This window comes from Lonchura striata, chromosome 11, assembly GCF_046129695.1.
Source record: "Lonchura striata isolate bLonStr1 chromosome 11, bLonStr1.mat, whole genome shotgun sequence".
NCBI lineage: Eukaryota > Metazoa > Chordata > Aves > Passeriformes > Estrildidae > Lonchura > Lonchura striata.
The window spans coordinates 13183541-13199646 of record NC_134613.1 but is presented as its reverse complement, the minus strand read 5'-3'; the positions used below and the strand labels follow the sequence as shown (position 1 = coordinate 13199646).

General features: G+C 38.6%; 1 long non-coding RNA gene across 1 annotated transcript in view; it reads right to left on the bottom strand.

Annotated features, from left to right (window-relative positions):
* The window catches only part of LOC110474174 (uncharacterized), a 38329-nt gene extending 22235 nt beyond the window's left edge, over positions 1 to 16094 (bottom strand). The window contains exon 1 of the long non-coding RNA XR_002466030.3: positions 16007 to 16094. This is a non-coding gene — a long non-coding RNA (uncharacterized LOC110474174). The remainder of the gene's footprint in view (positions 1 to 16006) is intronic.
* Positions 16095 to 16106: the final 12 nt, after the last annotated feature.

Sequence of the window (16106 nt, the reverse complement as noted above, 5' to 3'; positions counted from 1 at the left end):
CCTGATTGTGCCACTTCTTCATGCTTCACACACCACTCATGAATTTTGACCTGTGTCAAGGAACTGCAAACCAGGACATGAAATATGCTGAAACAGGTTACACTATTTCCAGATATGTTTTGTCATTCATCACAAGAAGAGCTACCTGGCAGTAGGGTGGCCTTATGAGAAGTAAATTGAGCGAAATTAGCATTTGAATCGATGCTATGTGAAGATAACAGCCTGCAATAATCCTATTTAACAGCTGTTAATTGTCTACTATAAACCACAGTTCAGCAAATTTTGATCAAGCAAGTGAAAAACCTCCCTAATATACATGAAGAAAATATATCAATTAATGCACAGAAAGAAATATTCAGAGATGCACATGTTCAATTTATTTAAAATATAGATTTAATGCAGATACCATATCTCCTAACTGCATGTTAATCACAAAACATTGTCTGTATGCAAATATTGTCGTGAAAGATTATACAAAAATATATTAAAAAAAAGTATTTCTTTGCTTTTCACTGAGAAACATTAAGTTTGTAAATCTTGATGGCAAATAATGTTCTTCAAGGTAATGATCACTTTGCTAAGAAAGTGTTTGTGTTTCTGTTTGTTGCCCACATCCAGATGGCCAAAGATGTGAGCAGCCCACCAGTTAGACCACATTTTCCTACCACATGGAGACTTATAAAGTCATGAAGAGCCATAGTTCCAGCTGCAGGATGAAGGGAAATTTCGCCATTGCTCAATCTAAAGTGCACTCTAGAGGAAAGTGCTGTTCTGGAAGTCAGAGGATCCTACAGAGGGAGGTCAAACTGCATAGTGCTTAATTCTTTTATCTGTAGACAATCAAAAATAGATCCCTACTGTTTTAGAAAGAAAAACAAAATTTAAAAAAAATGAGAGACTAAACATTGGGGTATTCAGGCAATGAATGTGTCTATTGTAAAGACTCATAATCAACACAATGAAAAATCAATTTTCTTTACACATCTGAGATAGACAGGATGCTGAGGCATTTATCAAATTCTTCTTAAAAAGCCTATAACATCTTAGCATAAAGGCTAAAGGTTGTCCTTTACTCTTTCTTCTATCAAACAGAACACAGTTCAGAGGTAAAAGTGACAACTATGATGTTCCCTAATTAATCAGCACTCAGATAATTGATGGGGCAAATGTTCCACTATGGTGTTCCCAGGAAGTTAGATTTTTCCCTATATTCCTCATGCAACTCTCATTATATGAGTTCTCAAGGTCTTGTCACCCTTGTTAAAAGAATGAAATGTGGAACAGACTCATTTCAATCCCTCCTACATTATTACAAAAGCTTCCCTGAGAGTGTTCTCTGCCACTCTTACCAATCCTGTCCCTCTCTGTTCCAAAGACTCTGTTGTTGTGATCACACCAAGTTTCCATATATATTCTTAGCCAATAGGGTGCTATAATAAAGCTCTCTTTCTTGTTTTTTTTATTTTCCTCACACATTTCATTCATTACTGTCAAAGTCCTATTCTTGGGTTTCATACATTCAACTTCTGATGCACCTTTTTCTTCAGAATTCCAGCACCATAATTTCTGGCACATTTGACTTCACCACTAACATCCAATTTAGTTAACAACTGCCCCTATTACATTCAGACTGGCAGTCTACTCATCACCTGCTACAATGGTGTCCTTTGAGATAATGAAGGAAGAACTGAGCTAAACTTTTTTTTTACTTTTACATTTTTCTTTAAAGAACAAATTTATGAAAAGTCGCAATTTAACAGCAAAGGAACTGTTTTTCCAAATTTTGTTAACAGTCAGAGCTTCCTTCTGTGCAGAGTTAGAAGTTGTGCAAACTTCCCACACACTATTAGTTACTCCCCAGATCATCCTTGATTAGTAAGAAACTAAAATTTCATTTTTCATTTACTGTAAGAATGACAGTGAAAAATTTCTTATGCCAACCCAACCAAAGCTGAGAATACTAAGGGAGTGCTCCCAAATGAAGGAGTCCTTAATTCCAAACAGGCATTTGGCACACTCAGCATAGCAACTTACAGACAGATCCAGCCATGTCTCAGCTGTTGCACCACAGGCTCACAAGACAGTGATGTGCCATTAGAAATTTCAGCAATATATATTTAAGATACAAATTCAACTGTTGCATTTCAGGGCTCATATCCTGTCAAATACATTTATTGTGTTCAAAATGCTGTTTCAGAACTATCAGACCAAAACTCAAATCACACCTGAGGTTATGTTGCTGAGGCTGCTTTGCATCTAGAGGATTTCAAGGCAAGGAGAAAGATGCTGACTAAGGCAGATACCTGGTACCTTGAGGTTTCTCTGCCTTTTAGATTTACAATGAGCTGTGAGCAACTGCAGATTTCCTGTAGATGGGAAGACAATTTACAAATCATTTAGGATGTAGCATCACAGCTGACTGACAGATTGTTTTTCCCTATTTATTTGACTTTTGGACTGCCCACAGAGTGTCAGTTTGGCAGACTGAGCTAGTGCAAGGGAAGTGGAAAGGAATCTGCAGTCAGAGACGGGTGGTGGAGAGACAGGACAGGACATGTTGCCATCTGACTGGCAACACAGTCCTAAATTGATTAATGCAGGAGTAGAGAGAGGACCTTTAACGCAAGTGGCTAATATCAAAATGTGTCTTTGGGCCTCTATTTTTCACTAATTCATGAACAATCAGAGATTCTGACTTAACATTTTTCTAGGCAAGGAAAAGATACTAAATTTTATACAGAAAAAGAATGTTAGTAAAACTACAAACTACCCCAAAATGAAGACAAAACTCTTTCTTTTGAACAGAAGCAGGCTGGGACCTTTGTGTTACTCATTAACTATTTTGCTTCTTGGTTAGCATTTGTGTCCAAGTTTCCAGTATCCAGTTCACATCACATCTACTTTTCTCAGAATTTTCAATGCAGGATGTATTCTGCACAAGGGGGAGTAAACAGTTTCTAGAAATGGTTCTATTTATAAATGCCGTGTGATTTCTTTTGCTTGAGTAATTTTAAACCATCAGTAATCAATATGCACTTACTGGTGGACATAAGGACAAGAAACTCTAGATTAATCTGATAATGGATGAAAAACCCATTTATTACTTCAGACCTGTGATAGCTCTCTTGCTACTAGATATTTTTTTTTAAATAACACAATTAAAAATGAGAGAATGGGCTTACCCCTCACATAAGTCTTTGTCTGAAAAGGGAAAGAGGTGATTCATGACAAATCAGCTGATGGCTTAACACACACAGTCATGCCTTGGCTTCTCCCAAGGACTCTTTTTTTTGTCCATGTGCCTTTCCTTTACCACAGATTGAATTTATCCAGGAGAAGGCCATACTGAACACAGTCAGTCCACCAGGAATTAATACTAAGAGGCAAGCTCAAAAAGCAGCTACTTCAACCATCCTGCAGGGGTTTGGGTCAGACCCATGAAATCAGGGAAATGAGTACAGCAGCTGGTACACTCACTGATGTGTGTTAATTACTGTTTGGCAGAATATATTTCCAGAAACGCTCACACAGAATCTGAGGGGAAAAAAAGCTTCCTGGCACCACAACAATGTTTTCAGACACCACATTCGGATGTGAAGCAGTAGGACAAGTTGCAGAAAATAACCCCAGACAGTATCACGCCCACCAAGCCCTGACAAAGCACCACAAACCTGACATATTTTCCCCTGGCAGCCAATCACATTATTGCACAGGAGCGTCACTGTGTGTCCTCATCTCCAGTGCTCAGGTGCCAGAGCAGAACTCAGCCCCCCAACACCCTGCTCACATCCTGGGGACACACTTGTGCACTTGAGTGCCTGCCAATGAAGTCCTTTACATTTCAGCCACTGAACAAGCACACAGAGCCTGAGGCTGCTCAAAACTAGGCTGGCTACTGCTTCTGCCATGCCAAGGATGAGAAGAGTACTCGTAGTTTTGGTCACCCAGCATCCAGCTTCCCTGCAGGGCCGGATCCATTAGGCAGGCAGGCCTTTTGTAACCCCCCTTCTGTATTCTCCCTATTTCCAAACTCTTCATAACAAAGGTTCCTTTTCTTCTGATGCTCCAGACAGAAAGCAAACCCAGATCCATCATCTCTGAGAGAAGGAAATTAATAAGTTATTTACTGGACCACAAAGAAAAGTGAAGACTTTTGGGAGTTCTGCTGTGCTGCAGGTGAGTAGAGACATGACTCCAGAGGTTATTATCCATAGAACATCAAACAACTTCAATAGAAAAGACTGGAATAGATAAATCTCAATGTGTTTTATAGTAAGATTTTAATGAAAAATTGCTACTTATACTTTAAAAAAAGTCTCGTTTTTTATGTATTCATTTATTTCAACTTACATATAATGTTGCAAATACATATATATTGCAAAAGGCACGGCAAACATAATTCCCATTTGGGGTTTAATATTTTACCAGCAAACTGATATTGTAAAATTCATAAACTATTCCTAATTCCTGTTTATTTCTTCATAGTGCCTTCTAATTTCTAGCAGCTGAGTGAGATCATAATCATGGCAATTTTGCTTGAATAAAAGAGATTTAAGAGACGGGGAATAATCTCCCATGACAGCTAAAATATTAATCTACTTCAGCATTAGTGGCTCATGAGATCTATGTAAAATCTGAGTCCTGTAAGCTTGGAAAGTACACAACTCTAATGTTGGGGAGGTTACAATGACCTTGACAGAGAAAGGCTCTACTATTACTTAGATAACTTGCAAAGAGAGTGTGGATTGAAGAACATAAAAGAACTGACACTACCTTAACCACTTTTGAGAACCAGTGAAAAATTCTCTTGAAATACCATCATCCTGCTGCTGCATGTCAACCAAACTACACAGACAAGCTTTGAGTCAGCAGCATTAAAGATGACTTCTAGATAAACTCTATTTGTGAATACTAGTCAGTACTAAAAACAAGAGAACCCTTCCTGAACATCATTATTTTCCCACCTATATTTCGACTCCTAGCTGCATTTGTGACTTTTAATACCCTCCTGTTCAAATACTGATAAGTACTTGTTGTAAAGCAATAACAATAAAAGAAGAAAATAATTAACCTATTTAACTTGATACTGCATCATGGTATAAAGTAAATTGGCCATGGAAATGTTATCTGAATGTTCCAAAGCAGCACTGGCGTTGGGAACAACATCAAGATAGATTCAGCCATCAGCAGAAACCTACACAGCAGACCATTATTCGGTTATTAAGGGAACATGCTTTCAGGATGTAACTCAGATTCTTTTGATGAAAAAACTAATTTAAAAGATCACAACCAAGCTCTCTTGAACATTTGGTTAAATAATGTGTGCTTTTCTTCAGCTTCTGCTAAGAAAAAGGGAAAATAGGGTAGTTTTGAAGGTGTAGGTCATCTGGAAGGAAACACTGACTGTTGGAGCTGCAGACCCAGCTGTTTTAACCTTTCATTTTTTCCAGCAACTCCCAAGCATCTGTCTGAAAACACACCACACTATTTCTAGAGGTTAACTGCTCTGTCTTTGACTATTAAGATTTGTTAATTATAATGACTACTATATCCTTAGTGGAAACAGCAGAGTACAGTCTACCCAGACATATTTTCTTCCAGATTTATTTAAATGAATATTTTTTGTTTTAAAAAGGAAATCTGCTCAGTGCAGGTATTTCCTCTTAAAGTTTCATGTTTTTCCCTCAAGTCAACGTACATTTGAGCCACACTTGATGGTGATGTCAAGGAGGCAGTAGAAACACAGAGAGAGCTAAATTTAAATGACAATTTAGATTTGAAGCATACCTGGGGCTACAGTCAATTTTGGAAAGTATTCATAAATTAGAGCAGTAGCAATATTCTGAAGTTTGGTTGTATGAACCCTCATGTGGGGGTCATTTGAGGGACTGTGGGAAGTGATCTGTCTTTGGAAAAGATATTTCAGAAGAAACATGGAAGGACAAACCTGCTCAGGCAGGTAGGACAAAGCTCTGTGGCTTCTTCATGCCCACTTTCACCATACCCACTGAACCACCACAGTTTAGTGCAAATGGTGGTTTTCAGTTAAAAGTTGAACTTGACTGCCTTGGAGGGTTCTTCCAGTCTTAATAATGCTATGGTCTAAAATGTTTACCCTTCTGGATACTGACATTTCACTAAATCATGACTACAAAATATGGGGATGTTCCAAAATTCACATTATTTCCATAAATGCGGACATTTCCTCTTTTGAATCTCTAGTTCTGAATGTAGGCTTTGGAGATACAATACAGAATTGTACAGAAACATCCAATTATTCTCATGTCAAATCATCCCTGTTTTGCATGGACTGATAACAGAATTTAGAACTCTTTCATTCCATACACACAATCATTAACTTCACCAGTTAAAAGTTATGTACTTAATCTTCCCAAGGGAAAAACATATTAAAGCAAATAGACACTATTTTAACAGAAGCTGAATTATTTTCAAGAAAATAAATCACTAAAGGATAATATTGATGTCCTCAGCTCATCTGCTGCCCATTAGGTGCACTCTATTAAGTGGAATGAACAACAATGTGCAAAAGTGCACAGATTTCTTTTCTCAGTTAAATTACACCAGTTTTATGGCTTTTTCTATCACACAGTCAAAAGAGAGCACTGAAATTGCTGCTCAGTACTATTACAGGTATGTGTTTAGATTCTTCTGGTGAATTTTGTCCTGATACCCCATCTTATTAAACCTAAAGGACAGACCTGTGTGTAGGCATGTGTCTTTTCCTCGCTGGCAAACTCAGTTCACACTTTCCTATTACCTAATGGACATCTGGGTGACTCTTGATGTCAGATTCAATTTCAGTCAAAATGGTTGGAGCTCGTTCAATAGGTGAAACCAACTCTGCAGGCTAATCTCAGCCTGAATTTTAAACTACACTATTAGAAGGTGTAGCAGCCACAGCCTTCAGCTATTGGTCTTCAATCTTAACATGGTGACTGAGGACAAGCTAAGGGTGACTCTGCCCCATCTGCACCCAGTCTGAGATATCTGTACAGTTTAGCCACAAAAAACCAACCAAACAACAACAAAAAAATCACACGAAACCAAACTAAATATGAAGAAATGTGAAAAAAAAATAGTTTCTTTTGGGAAAAGCACAGATGTGTAGGCAGTACTATCTGTACAAGCAGCAGTAAAATGGCTGGTTTGTACATTTTAATTGATGTGTATCAGAGAGAAAAATTCAGCTTAAGTTGCCCAACCCAAGCAGAGGCAATTCAAGACATTTTTGATATTGTGGACTGTGCTATATCTTGTGGGGCATGTTTACCAAAGACTACGTTGAGAGAAATGAGTGGGGGAAACTAAAAGAGGGCAGGAAGTGTAACAACTTTGAGGACTAGCAATAATTCAGATGACGTTCCAAATGCTTATCAAAACTGCCTTGAAATATTTATTTTGATTTCAGTTGTGGCTACTTCTTATAACTCATGGTTATCTCTTTAAAAATTTAGAAATCAGCAATCATACCAAGGCTGCTGAATTTTCAATGTAAGGAAATAGTCTGAAACACTCCCGTATCAGGACTAACTCCTCATTTATTTTCCTATTTAAGAGAGCACTGCTCTGCATGCAAATGGCCTGATGCTTACAGCAGCGTTTCACTGATGGAATATCAACATATGTTATGAATACTGATGAAATTCATATTCTCTTATAATGTAGAATGCATTTTTCCAATCCCATTGTTAGTGCCTCTGATTCCAGCACAGGACTAGCACATATTCCTTTTCTGCCATTCATTACAGCCTTTCTGTCTCCTAATACCTTCAATTATATTCACCTTTTTTTAAAATGGAATCCCAATATTTTCAGGCTCATTTTAAAGGGCATTTTAATAAAGCCCAGGTTGTGTATAGAATTGTTAAAGGTAAAAACAAAGCAAATGAGATTTTAGGTGAGATTTTAGGTAAGGTTATCATATTTTCAAAGACTCTCAGGAGACTGGGATGCTGAATTACCCTTAGTTACAATGCAAATTGAACATCCAAATTCCTTCTGTGAGACCAAAAACATTTTACTTATGTACCAAAGAAAAAGACTTGAAATTAAAGATGACCTGCTTCATTACCTACAGTCTCTTTTGTATCTTGGCATTCTAGGACATTTCCAAACTTTGTAGCATCAGTGCATCAACAAATATATTGTCTCTGCTGCTCCTAAAACAGAAAATGGCACCTAAAAAGCCCTTTGACACTCAAATAGGAATAATTTGAATTTTTGTGTGCGGAATTACAAAATTACCTAAGCATATCCTTTTCTGTTTAATTTATTTAATTTTTATGATTAAAAGGCATTTGATTTTGCAATATTTCAGTTTACATTATAACGGTTTCTCAATAAATCGGTACTAAAATTAGTTTTCCAGTGTATTCAAACATTTTTAGATTCAGCAGAATTGTATTGAAACTGAACGAATTCTAGTTTTCCAATAGTTTTAGTGTTGCAAATCTATTTTTCCAGAGGTGTTGAAATAAGGTTAGAAATAAAATTTTAAGAATTTGCAATGAAAAAAATGAACTATATTGCTCTATATTGCTCTTGATTCCCTGTTGACATTTCCAGCAAGTGGTCACTTTTTTCCTATATGTCTCTCTTAGTACCTTCTGAAAGATAATCCTACAAACACTATTCCATCCTTGTGAGTGGAAACTCACCTCTCCCGTCAGAGTTTTAGCTATCTAAATAATGGGCTGTAAGCCTGCTTTTTGACAAACCAACCAATTCTAGTTCAGTGTTTACCAAAACTGATGGCTCTGCTGCCCTAAGTTCACAAACTGGGAGCATTCCTTCCTTCCTCCCCTGCTAACAAGGATGCCAGCCTGGAGAGAGAGAAGCAGTCTGTGTTTCACACACAGTCAGCATTACTGAGAAAGTGAATGGAAATACTGAAACTCAGGCACAGGCTCCTGAAGTCACTCCAGTTTTCTACAGGGCGTGAAGCAAGAGCTTCTCCCCTGTACAGCTCAAGGTCTGGGAGAAAGGAGTAAGGGATGATTAAAAGCTCAGACATGTTCCAGCCAGGTTCCCTCATCTGCAGAAGAGCTGTGGGAACTGCAGCCAGGCCACAGTGCAGCCACTTTGCACTTTCCCAGTTACCAAGACCTTTTTAAAATTTTACAGTTTTTAAAAGAAGTTTTAATTTAAAGGTTTTGATTTTTTTTAATTTACCATTTTAGAAGTAACTGCACCTTAACATGCACAGACAAAGAGAAGCACCCCAACCTTTGAGTGAGCAGATGACCCTCTGCCCATTTAAAGACAGAACAATGCAATTTTCCATAAACCCAGTCTGTGTGTTTCCAAGTGGAGATAAGTACGTTAAATGTCAGCCTTACTCTTTCCTCCCACTCACAGAAAAGCTCATTCTTCCTTTTTACTATCTATTATCCCCATTATGACCTTTTATTCTACAAAGGTTCTTGAGGATTATTTTTTTTATTCTATACCCACATGACCAGCTGCAGAAAGAATATTTTCATGATCTCTCAATAGGACATCTGGGTACTATAAAAATAAATGTTCTGTGGTTATGAGAAAGTTCAAATTATTGTTGGCTTTTTAGATAATTTTTAAAAATAATTTTATTAGCATCATCTCTAGTTTTAGCACTAAATTGAAAACTATTCCTATGGTGCATAGGCAAAGCCTCATCAATTTTGCAGTATGGCTATGCAAATATTCTCCCTTCAAGTACCTTAATGAATAATTAATATTGTGCGTAGAGATCTAGCTGAAAGCACCAATCAGAGGGCCCAAATAAATTGGACTGGTATTGAAGAAATTGTTCCCCATGCTCATCAGAAAGATTACTGTTTCTTTTAGAGAATAGCTTTAACAATATGAAATAAAGTCCTTTTGGAATAACCTGCTGATATCTGCATGAATAATCAGAGCAGCTATAAGTTATCTGTCATAGTGCTGGCTGGTGTTCAAAGACATCTGCTGGAAAGGTATTGTTTTGTAATGACAGAAATCAAACTGATTTGGGGAAAGTAACAATCTTTTTTTGTCTTACTTTTCCTTCATCTTTGAAATAGATACTTCCAGCACATCAGTTTGAAATTAAAAACAAGTGACAAAAGCCATTATTTTACTGCAGAAGGACAGAAGGTAACCTGCCAGAAGTTGTCTTATATCAAAAGGACTTTGGATTTGCCTGAAGAATATTAGCTCCCTGTGTTTATGCCCTTCAACAACTCGGGTTTCAGCATTGCTCATGAATTACACTTTATAAAACTGGCACATGTTGGACATCCTGGTACTGTGTTTCCATGCTAAACAGCTCTGGTTGAAAAAGGAAGCAGTGAGGGGACATACTGGAAGGGAGAGCTGGGACCAAAAAACTACTGGAGGTATTTTTTCTTTCCTTAACAGTGACTACCAGGTACAATTACCCACACTGAGGAGTAACTCACTCCTACCAAAGGACAATGAAACCTGTTATTTTTAAAAAAAACATACTGAAACCAATTTTACATAATTTCAGATAAATCCTGTCATTATGAGTCTGTAACAATTTTTCTAAGTTAGCATGTGCAACCAATTGTAGAACATTTCAAAACCAAAAAAGAGCATTTATCACTCACTCATTAAAGGTGGGGTTTTTTTATACTTGTGAAAGGCGATCAGTGAAAAAATGTCAGGTTTTACATCCTCCCTCCCCAATGTAAAAGGTCACCAGCTTGAACAACTGTTCAATACTTCATTTTATGCTGTCTACAAGCCTGTTACCTTCAGAAATTAGCACTTTTCTCGTCACTGTGTGTTACCTTTTATTTAGATACTGGGAATACCAGATTCAGATCCTATGTACTTGCTTTCTAAGTTTCCAGTGTGGGAAAGATTCTCTGTTCAGAAGAGGTGTTAAAACAACAGTCAAAGCATTTTAGAGCATCTGGGCACATAGAGATTATGCCCTTTCTGAGAAACATTATAAACATTTAAGGAAACCAAGCTGGGATCCATTTTTGGATCCATTATGCAGATGGGCATCCATGAAGCTGTTCCAAATCCATGGAAGTCTCAGCCCACTGCATGGGTTTATAAAGCAGAGATGACAGCACCTGAGCAGAATTACCAAAGTCACCCTGGAGTGAGACCTTACATCTGTATCATGGTTTGCTCATGGATTCAGCACAAAGGTAACTGCATCATTTGGGCTTGCCCAGCAGCAGAAACAAGGAGCTGCTGTTCTGTCTTAGCTGGCTGTCTGCACAACACTTTCTACTCCAGCATCAAAACAGAGGGTAAAAACACAAATAACAGAAGTAAAACTTGAACTGGCACTTTTAATGTATAACATAATTGTTTTTCCCCACCTTGGTTTGCTTTTCTATAACCCCTGCAAGACCAAGAGACTAGTGTGTCAAATGATGGATGGCCCTCCTTTCTGGTTGCTGCACCACATCCCCATCACACCAGCTGTATTTGAAAAATGCTCTTTTCTATTGTGGGAAAGAACTTCCATCCCCAACTGAAAAACTGAGCTGGCTTATGAGGCAGCTTGTTTGCTTCTAGACCCAAGGGGTTGCAGTGATTGAATGATCCCTAAAGAATTTTTAAGACATATATATGGTATTTAACTGTCTTTTATTATGTTCTTTTTGACTATTCTACATTTATATCTGTATAGGTCCTTAAATAAGGACCCAAGGCTATTAGAGCACCTGTGAGAACAAATGAGAGAATTATAAAAGAACACAAAAAGTTTAAAGGCAGTTGATAACATTGCAATCACCAAAATTTTCACAAGTGTTTAGTGACTCAATATCTGGCAGAATTTACATCTAAGAGACACAGTATCAAACCAATCTTTTCAGAGTGTTTAGGAGGCAAGAAGATATCAGACGAAAAAATTGAGACCATGACCTAGCTTACTGGAAATTGCAGATAAATGCAAAACTGTAGATAATATATAAATTGCCTTGACAGTAAAAAAAATATGGAAAACTAAAAGTAGATTTAACTTTGCCCATTAGCAACTCTCTGGTAATATGCCTAATGCAGAAATTTAGATTATGAGCAAAAAGTTAGAAACAATAATCGGAACATTTTACCTTCTTTTAACCGAATATGAAAGGGAGCTACTGGCAAGAATGAGCTGAAAACTAGTTTAAAAAATTAATAAAAGGAGGAATAGCCCTGATATTGACTGTTTTCAATGGTTATTGTCATGCTTAGAGTTCACTAAATCATTTTGGCACTTTCTAGTCCTAATGAAACTTCAGAATCAATTCATATGTGTCAATTTAGATTATAAAATGTAAAATAACCTTGATTTATGCATTCTCATCCATAATCATCACTGGAGAATGTAAATATTTTGTTGATGGCTGTCTATGTTGTTGATCAGATGAGACACTGAAAATGACATCTTATTTTCACTGTCAGATCGACACGTCCCAGCAAGAGAAGCAAATAAATTGTTTTTACCTCAATGAAGTGTGACAAGAAAAACACAAAGAGGAACAAAAGTATGCAGGCATTGTTTTTATGAAATAACTATTAAATGAAATTTTTAAGGCTAAGTTTTCATGTCTGAAGAGCCATACCAAGAAGATTTATATGGGATTAATACCCTACACTGATACAAGACTAAAATATTATTCCAGGTTCAAAAGCAAAATTGCAACCACTTCACAGCACCAGACGTAGCAGGGGCACCCCTGCCTAGCTCTGGGGCTTTCATCCAAGGGGACATGTAAATACATCTGATGGAGTTTTTTGGGGAAAGGCAGAACTGCATAACACTAACAAGTTCAGTAACAGAGCAACACTGGCTCCTGACAAGTAATCAAAGCCAGACAAGCTGAAAGCATCTTGCTCAATTTGATTCTCAGGCACACCTTCCCCTTTCACAACTCAGCCTCCATGCAAATAAACATGGCTTTAGAAAAAAGGAGTGCATTCAAATTTAGTGAAACACTACCTAAAAATTTTGCTTTGACCAAAAATTAAAAGTCCAGTTTGCTTACTATGGGAGTTTTTAAAATCTTTTTTTTTTTTCCACTCTTTGCCCCCTTTAATTCAGGTCATAATACAGAAGAAATAGACCAAATAAAGTCATTCTGAAAATGTCCAGTGAGTTTTGCGAAATAACAGAAGGAAAAATGTTTTAATACAACAAAAGAAAAAAAAAAAAAAAAAGTCCCCAAAGCCCTCTTGTCAAGCCCCAGCTGGAGGCTCTCTTGGGCAGGCAGAGTGGCCCTCTGCATGCAGCCCACTCCCAGGTGTGGTGTCTGCAGCAGCACTGCAGCCCTGCACACAGCGGTGTCCGCAGCAGCACTGCAGCCCTGCACACAGCAGTGTCTGCAGCAGCATTGCAGCCCTGCACACAGCGGTGTCTGCAGCAGCACAGCAGCCCTGCACACAGCGGTGTCTGCAGCAGCAGTGCAGCCCTGCACACAGCGGTGTGTGCAGCAGCACTGCAGCCCTGCACACAGCGGTGTCTGCAGCAGCACTGCAGCCCTGCACACAGCGGTGTGTGCAGCAGCAGTGCAGCCCTGCACACAGCGGTGTGTGCAGCAGCATTGCAGCCCTGCACACAGCGGTGTGTGCAGCAGCACTTCAGCCCTGCACACAGCGGTGTTTGCAGCAGCATTGCAGCCCTGCACACAGCGGTGTGTGCAGCAGCACTGCAGCCCTGCACACAGTGGTGTGTGCAGCAGCATTGCAGCCCTGCACACAGCGGTGTGTGCAGCAGCACTGCAGCCCTGCACACAGCCTGAGCACACACAGACGTCTCAGGGCTGCCCACAGCCAGGCCCGGGGCCCCTGCTCCTCTGCTCCCAGCACAACAGCCCCAGCCAGGGCCCAGCCAGGCCAGTTGTGAACCCTACAGCTGTGAAAAACATTGTGTGAGAGATGCTATTCTGAAAGACAGCAAAGAGAATTTTCTTATTTATTTATTTATTAGCCAATTATGCTGGCTTTGAACCCTTTGGTGAAAATGCTTTATCTTTGCTTATCCTATCACAGAAAATTATTTAGTTATTTCAAAACCAATTTATTCATATCAAGCCACCAGGAGCTGAGAATGCAGCCCTGACCTCCAGTGTAACCCTGGAGGTATGAAGGAGATGCTAAAAGATTATGTCAGTGCACTGCCTTTTGAAAGTAAACAAAAGGAGTACATCTTAGAGAAGAAAAAATGAAATAAAACAGCCAAAACCCAGAAGCACTAGAAAACTACATCCCCAAGCCCCTGGTGGGAATTGTTTGTTAAGAGTTCCTGTCTAGATAATATCTTGCTTCATTGAAATGTCTCTACCTGTACATGCCAAATGTGTGTGCGAAACCCTCTGATTATGAAAGATCCTAATTTTGAATGACACTCATCACCATACTGTACTTCTGCACAGAATGTGCAGCATCTTCTGGAAGAGCAGCTTAACAAGATCAGTGCAATTATAAATTTCTGTGCACTGGAACTAAGGTTATTTTGCATTACATTAATTTATTTTTTAATGTGTTTTGCTCCTTTCCTTCCTCTGCAGACATAGATCACATTCTAGTTATTTTCTGCAAAGGGTTCATTATACTCTGCTTAATAACTCAGAGGACCTGGCATTTTAGTAGCAAACATCTCTAATTCCTAAGCACAGGATAAATGAGAAAATGCATTTACCAGTACAAGCATTCCTGCAAAAAGTCAAAATGCAAAGCACTGACCTACACCTGAATATATTTTCCTTCCACTCTCCCATTGTGCATTTGGTCTCTACACAACACAAAAAAGGCAGGAACCACTGCTGGATTTTAAGCACCCACATTTCCTAGCTCAGGGGGTACAAATGTGCACACTGGTTTTATCACTTTTACTACAAAACACATAGAGAAAATTATCCCAATCTACTGAAGAAGCACAAGAGTTTTCAGAGACATATGCACTTATTAGCTTAGGTCCAAGAAGGTAATTCTTAAAACCACCTTATGCCTACACAATTAATTTGATTTTAAAAGACAAATAGATACAGCATGCAGGTAATTTTTCCTCAAAAAAAAAAATTAATTATTTTTCCTGACCACCTTTGTCAACAAAGACTTCAGAGGTCATCAAAAATCAAGCTGGGACTCCCAAGCAAGGAGGAATGTGAAGAGCTAGCGTTCTAAAATTTTAAACACACAGTTCCCACTCTCCCTATGGGTATTCTGCCCCTGGGTCCAGACTACTCTGGATTCTTTGCTCCTAGCTTTTCACATGAAACTTTCCCACTAAGGAAAACATTTTCAAAAAAACCTTGAGGAAGAAAAACAGTGCTACACAGGAGATACTATGTTTTCAGGTATACTAAGGTTTTCATAGTGCCTATCACAACAATGGCTATTTAGGATGCAGTTGATATTGTAGAACATTATTTTTCAAGAGAATATGCAAGATAACTGGCCAAAGGGGAAAGCCCTCCCAGCATTACTTTTAGTGCCAACTCTATAGAGATATCTTTTTTATCTTCACCCTTCTTTTTCCACACGGAACAAAGTTCCTGCTCTCTTGCAGTTTTTCCCATCTTTTCATGATCTTTGAACTATTTTTTACAAAAACCCAATAAAACAGGATAAAATTATATCCTATCTAGCTGTTCAGCCAAGGGCATCTTCTACACCCAAATGTACTGTGGAGGCATTGCTGTCTCACTCCTGTGCCTTCAGAAGCGCAAAGGGAGAGAGAGAGGATGGCTGGAATTCTTTCTGAGGTTGATTTATGAGATCTGGCCTGTCCATGGCCTCATCCAAGGTGGATTGCTGTGCTGTGTTCAGAGGGCTGTCCTCTGTCATGCTGTACTGTGCTTCCCTAAGGCTGGTTCAGGTACCTCTGATCAGCTCACACTCTTCCTTAGCTGGTGAAATAGCACACGTGAGCAAGACAACATTTACCATTTCCCATGTTTGGAAGCCACTAGAAATGATCACAGGAGTTACTTCTGCTGCAAAAACCAATGACATTTTACCAACTCCTTGTACCTTCACACACTGATTCTCCTACCTTAGCTTTTATTTCTCCCAGCTGTGTCCCTGGTGGTTTTGCAGATGGGCAGACTGGAAGTTCACATGATAAACATGCAGCAAAGGACAATCCATGAGTT